Below are 6877 nucleotides of genomic sequence, written 5' to 3' on the forward strand. Positions count from 1 at the left end.
CAACTAATAATTTAACTTAGTGTGAGAAATATGAGTGTGTGTTTGACATGGGCATGAAAGAATGCATAATTGTTTTCCATCCATTGTAAAAGAACGTTTGTTTTTGATTGAGTGTGAATGAGTGTATATACTAAAACATGGTTATTGGAATAATATAAATAAGGGAATACAGTGGTTGGGATGAATAACCTGATACTGTTGATAACAAAGGTGAACCTGGTAATATTGCATTCCCAGGACCAAAGGGTCTTTAATGGTGAAGCTGGAAAATCTGGAGAGAACATGCCTTGGTATGGAAAAATTATATGTATATTAATAATGTATATTAATAATGATATAGGTACACGTTTTATGGTCTATTTAGTAGAAGAGGGAACTGAAAAGGATTCCCTTCTGTCTGAGTATATTTGGCAAAGGCTGGGGAGAAAATTCAATCCCAGAAGCAGCATAAAGTTATAACAACCTTGAAACGTTTACCTTGAGCATTTGTATGTGTATAAACAATTGTGCAATATATATTTAAGTGAGTTATACTGGAACGAGATGCAATGAGATGCTAAATTGTTTCTGAAGCAAATACAAAAACTTGTCCCAGTTTTTTTCTCATTTAAGGTCTGAGGGGCTGGTGGTTTATTTACAAGTGCATAATTTTAAGAGTGGTGACTGATTCCTGAGTAAAAACTGAAAAGAACACAAACGGAAGCTTATTTGGGAACGTCCATTGCAAATACTGATAATGATGGAGATGACTGTGCACGCCATGGACACACATGAAGGGTCTGGTGCATGAAGGAATGGACTTTGCCAGGTCATCAGTGTCTCCCGAAAGCAGAGTGAGAGAAGAAGGACTGAATGACCTTTTACTGGTTTTTAAATCAATGGAACTTTGGAGGGTGGATTTGTGAATCTGGGTAGGAATGTTTTACTTTGCCATTGTCATTCTCATAGAGAAGAGGATAGATCTGAATAGGTCACATTTATGTGGTGGAAATTTGTGGATGTAATCCCCTGAATTCAGAGTGTTAGTGTAGAGCATATTGTCACATATACACAGGACATATAACTATACCCTGGGGGGGAGGGCTAGTACACATAATACATAGCAGCATGAATGTGATAATAAATTGATGATTGTTTTGTGGAATGTTATATTGTACACAAAGGTAGGGATGGGATCAGAGGCTGTGTTATCTAATCACCTGGTGACATGATAGCAGCTCTGTTTCCATACTGAACTGGATCATTGGTATACACAAACATCCTCATTAGCATTAATTGACCCAGATTTGAAAGTTGAAATATGCCTCAGATCCGCTTTCAGTAATGGAATTCCAGTAGGAAAATATTCACAGGACAATTGTACATACCGTGTTTCCCCGAAAGTAAGACATTGTCTTACTTTCTTTTTACCCCCAAAAGCCCCACTACGTCTTACTTTCGGGGTATGTCTTACATTGGAAAAAAATTGAAAGGGTCGCGTTCCCAAAGGCATCTCCCCAGAGTCCAGAAGGGCCGCCGCGGGACAGGAGCCTCGTGAGCCCTTTTCCAAGTTCAAGCTCAGGGCTCCAAGCGGCGTGCATGCGTGGAGCTACAGAGGCGTGTCGGGGAAGCGTGTGTCTGGAGGGGAGGAGCCGATCTGCGCAGTTGGGCAGCCCCACCTGCCTGCCGGAAAAGAGGCGGGCGAAGGAGGGCGCAGCTCCGGCCGCTCGGCTCGGAGCTGGTCGGCCTTGCTGGCCGCTTGCAGCCGAGCCTCGGCAGGACTCGGTTGCTGGGACGAGCGCCTTCGCTGCAAGCCGCCGCCCGCTCGGCTCGCTTCGGACCAGCGCCATCCTTCGCTTTGCCAAGCCGGGGAAGAGGCGGTGGCACCGCGCCGCGGCGAAGGCGAGGGGCGCGCGGGGAGGTTGGAAGCAACGTCATCGGGCTCCCCCCCCGGCAATACCCCCGTGTTTCCCCAAAAGTAAGACATATGTCTTACTTTCGGGGTACGGCTTATATTAGCCGACCCCCCTGAAATCCCCGATACGTCTTACAATCGAGGGTGTCTTACTATCGGGGAAACAGGGTATAATGTGGAAGAAACAGGTATGCTAACATTGGAACCCCATCCAAATAGTTTTATTTAGGTTGGAGTTCCAAGAGGGGGGAAATGAGGAAGCTAGCCTGAGATATACATTCATATTTAGTGCTAGCCCAAATTCTGCATTTCTTAAGCCTTGACCTATGCCCCACATATATAGTTATGCTTGACATTTAGAGTACAAAAGTACATTTTGTGTTTATAATCTGTGCCTTGCATCTGGTAGAACATAGCTGTGCTACAGGAAAAGGACATGGCTTTGATGGGGCAGAGATAGATCGGACACCTGCTCTCAAGGCACATAGCTTCATGCATGAACCCACATACTAACTGCAAGTTCCTTTTTGTTGTACATTCTGCACCTTCTACATTGTATAACCCCTTTTTTTACTTTCTGTATAAGGAAACGTTGACAACTAGTATCTGATTGGCTGATATTGTGTGTTTTTTGTACTCCTTTGGAAAGGTATAAAGAGCCCTGAAAAACAATCCACGTTGTTCAGACGTTGCTTTTATATCTTCTGAACCTGATGCATGCATCAAATAAACCTGAGTTACGCAATCTCCTTGTGGTCTCCATTCCCTTGACTGGCAACTGAATTTTGCCACAACAATTATAACTGCATAAATAGAGAGTTGTGTCTTATCCCAGGAATATATTTGTTCCAGAACCAAACCCATCATGAAGATCCTTTATCTGCTGTTCGCATTCCTTTTCCTTGCATTCCTGTCTGAACCAGGTAAGAAACGATATTATTGATATTTGAGAAATTACTGATAACTTACTACATTTTAAGCAAGTATGACCATCACTGAAAGCAGGATAATATTTAACATCTTCTTTTAGTTTATGTTAAACAAATAGCTTTGAACATTGTGGACTATTGATAACATGAGCTTTCAAACTTTTGAACAATATGTCATTGATATTTAATTCAGATTAAAACTTGAGTTCCAGGGTAATATACAGCATCAATATCCACATGAAACCTCTGGGTGAGATCATTCGATGACACAGGGTGAGTTACCAACAGTGTGCTGACAACACTCAGCTGCACATCTCCACCCTGTGGCAATTCAGTGAAGCAGTGGAGGTGATGTGCTGGTGCCTGGAGACTGTGAGGGTCTGGATGGGTGATAAGAGGCTCAAGTTCAACCCCAAAGAGATGGAGTGGCTGTGAGTTTTGCCTCCCTGGGACATCTCGGACATCAACACCCTTGAAAATGTCCAAAGATATTTCACCAGAAGAGCCTTTCACTCCTCCACTCGAAACAGAATACCCTACGAAAATAGACTAACTATCCTGGGTCTAGAAAGCTTAGAACTACGGCACCTAAAACAAGATTTAAGTATTGCCCACAAGATCATATGCTGCAACGTCCTACTGGTCAATGACTACTTTAGCTTCAACCGCAACAACACAAGGGCACGCAACAGATTCAAACTTAATATTAACTGCTCCAAACTTGACTGTAAAAAACTTGACTTTAACAATCAAGTTGTCGAAGCGTGAAACTCATTACCGGACTCAATAGTGTCAACCCCTAACCCCCAACATTTCTACCTTAGTCTATCCATGATTGACCTCTCCAAGTTCCTAAGAGGCCAGTAAGGGGCGTGCATAAGTGCACTACTGTGCCTACCGTCCCCTTTCCAATTGTCTTTCCTTTATCTCATATCTCATATATATTTTATATATATGTAGATGTAGTTCCATTGAGCACAACAGGTTGATTGTGGCTGGTTAGCCAGTTTTGAATCCATCTGGTGGAGTTGCTGTCCATCCCACATTTTTCTACTTTATTTAGTAGTAGGTTATGGTCTACTTTGTCAAAAGCATTACTGAAGTCCAAGTAAACCACAGCAACAGCATTCCCTGGTCCACTAATTTTGTCACTTTGTTAAAGAATCCTATATGATTCATTATTCTCTACAAAGCTTAACTGGAGGTTTTCTTATTGTAGGTTATTGGTCGGTTCATTTTAGTTTTGGTTTATCAAATTCTCAACAAAAGATATGGTGATGTGTTTGAGGGACAATAGGGAGCCAGTTTGCTCTAGTGGTCAAAGCACCAAGTTAGAAATCAGGAGACTGTTCTAGTCCCACATTTAGCATGAAAGCTGGTGGGGTAAGTTTGGACTTCTCTCAGCCCAAAGCACCTGACAAGGTTGATGTTGTGGTAAAATAGGAGAAGGCACCCTTGGTATTCTCTCAGGGTGTTTTCCCCCTTAAAGTTGTTTCATTGCCAAACTAAGTAACATCATTAAGAAATGGAGTTTGCTCTCAATTTATATTCTATTGATCTGCTCTATTTGTATGAGTTAGGAGTGGGGTCTTGGGAGTTTTTGGGTAGTACTGTTTATTGTTAACTTTTTGTCACTTTCTTAATTGGGGCAGTGTTCCCTCTAATTTTTTTCTGGTGAGGGCAGAAAAGTACAATGTCTGAGTGGCAGTCCCTTTGGGACTGAAGTCAAAATAAACAAACAAACAAACAAACAAACAAACAAACAAATACATAAATAAATAAATAAATAAATAAATAAATAAATACATACATACATACATACATACATACATACATACATACTACCCGCCACTACCTAGGGAAGTGGCAGGTTTGAAAAAGGAGCCGCTTCCCTGGGTGCAGTCCTTGATGTCATTTCATAGCCCCACAGAGCTCCTGCCTCCTCCTCAGTGGCAGCTCTGCAGGGCTTTGAAATGACGTCACGGCCTGTGCCCAGGGAAGCGGTGTGGTTTTCAAATGCTGGGGGCTGCCCCCACTGCCGAAGAGGAAAAGGAGATGGCCGTTGCTACCACCGATGAACAGGTAGCAAGAGGGGGGAGGAGGAAGCACAAAATGCCGCTTTGCCAGTCCCAGCCCCCCTCCCCCCCTCTCCTCTCTGCGCAGCCTTTGAAAAGTGTGCAGCAGGCTTCATTTTTTAGTGCACTACAGCGCATGGTGCACGTTAGAGGGAACACTGGAGTGGGGTATTGCTTACTTCTGGATTTTTGATCTGAGGTTAAATTTGGTATTAATATAATATAATCTGGGTGTTGATTGTTGGTGGGAAGATATTTTGGTTTGTTTTTCCCTTTTTACCTCGTTGATTGTACTATTTGCAGAGTAAGCATATATTGTTCATGTCTATATGTCTATTGATAGCTATTTTGTCAGAATGCAGAACTTCCAGAAATTATCTCGCATTTTTTGAATTGACCTGATCTAGAAAGATCAAAGTTTCCCAGTTACAAGTATGGTTAAATCTGTCCCTATGCTTATGAATTTCAAAAGCTTTCAACGTGTCTTATGACTGCTACTTGGTGGTCATGGAAAAAGGAAGTGGAAGAAGTATTAAATACATTTGTTTTAGGTAATAAAGAAGAGATAAAATGAATAAAACCCTAAATATTAATTATCTAGTGAATCTATAGCTATTCAATTTGTAAAAAAGAGAAGCTATTGCAGAAAAGTCGCAAATGCACAGCTTTTCAGGAGCAGAGAAGAGCAGCGTTAGAAATATTAAGAGAAGAGGAAGAAAGACAAAGCTAAACCAGATTCTGAAGGTCCAGGGAAGATCATCTTCTCACTCAAAATCTCCATCCAAACACCCAGCAGAACCAGCCATGGTCATTCAGGATTATTTCTTAGCAATCAAGGATCCACAGTCATAATGGAGAGAGAGAGATCACAGCAAGGTCTTCTTTGTTGTGAATCAGGTTTTCTTCCTCTGTGCTACCTTAATAGATACAGGCACACCTGCCCATTCAGCTCTGGGCCAAGTTTTAAATGATATATGACATATTGAGACTGCTGAAGGGAGATTGGCAGAACTTGATTCCTTGGTCAGAGATAATTTCTTGAATTCATAGGAATCCAGCAATTCTGTAGAAGAAAGTGATGTCTTAGAAGGAAAAATTTATCTAAATAACAAAGTGTCTTTACTGATCTTTTCCCTGTCTACCGTTTCTCTTTTCACAGGTAATGCCCAGCACACGTGTTATCATCTAGGGGGATACTGCCGTAGGCCTGCCTGTCTAATTGGTTACTTAGGGAAACTGGAATGTCCAGGGTTAACGTGGTGCTGGAGACCGTAAGTAAACAGTCCTCAAGTAAAGATGCCACAGATGTGCATTGGATGTACACTTGTTTGTACTCCAACACATTCCAAGGCATTGACCTGAAGAGAAACAGGTGTTTCCAAGGCAGAAAGGAGGGCAGGAAAGGTTTTGAGGTTGAGATAACAGACTTTATCTTAAATTCATTATGATCCAACTATTATTTTATCTCATTTGTATAGACTCTTTGGAACAATAATACCATCTGCATCTACAACCCTGGATGTCTTCTAGATATGGCCAAAGACCTGAGATTCCTGCCTTCTATCGCTTTTTCTTTCTTCACATGATTCAAATTTCTATCTATCAAACTCGAAAATATGAATGCATTGACATAAAATTTGGCAAATATTCCTTCAAATAAATCTAAATGAGCATTGAAAATGTTGTGGAACTTTTTAACAGGGAGCTGGGAGCATTATATTCATTTCACTACACAAATGTGTTGGTCTGTTTGTGTGTTATATCTCTTTGCCTACATGTCAGTGTGGAAGGTGTTTCCTGCTCTTCAACCACACATTATGCCGTAAAGTCACACAGTCTCATTCTTCCCCAACTGTTTATAGTTACTTTGCCATTGTCGTCTTCCAGCTGATGTGGTTGCTTGACCAGAACAACACAAATTACCAGGCTGAGGTTCCCAAACTTTTTACTACCAACCTGTGGGTGTGCCTTATTTTGTG

The 6877-nt window shown here is 41.6% G+C and overlaps 1 long non-coding RNA gene across 1 annotated transcript; it reads left to right on the plus strand.

Moving 5' to 3' along the window:
• Positions 1-2594: 2594 nt before the first annotated feature.
• Positions 2595-6565, plus strand: LOC139156347 (uncharacterized). Its single transcript, XR_011557301.1, has 3 exons — positions 2595-2817; positions 6058-6169; positions 6377-6565. It is a non-coding gene; the product is annotated as an uncharacterized lncRNA (long non-coding RNA).
• The last annotated feature ends 312 nt before the right edge of the window (positions 6566-6877 follow it).

The sequence above is a fragment of the Erythrolamprus reginae genome, chromosome 1, assembly GCF_031021105.1.
Source record: "Erythrolamprus reginae isolate rEryReg1 chromosome 1, rEryReg1.hap1, whole genome shotgun sequence".
In the NCBI taxonomy this organism is placed as follows: domain Eukaryota; kingdom Metazoa; phylum Chordata; class Lepidosauria; order Squamata; family Dipsadidae; genus Erythrolamprus; species Erythrolamprus reginae.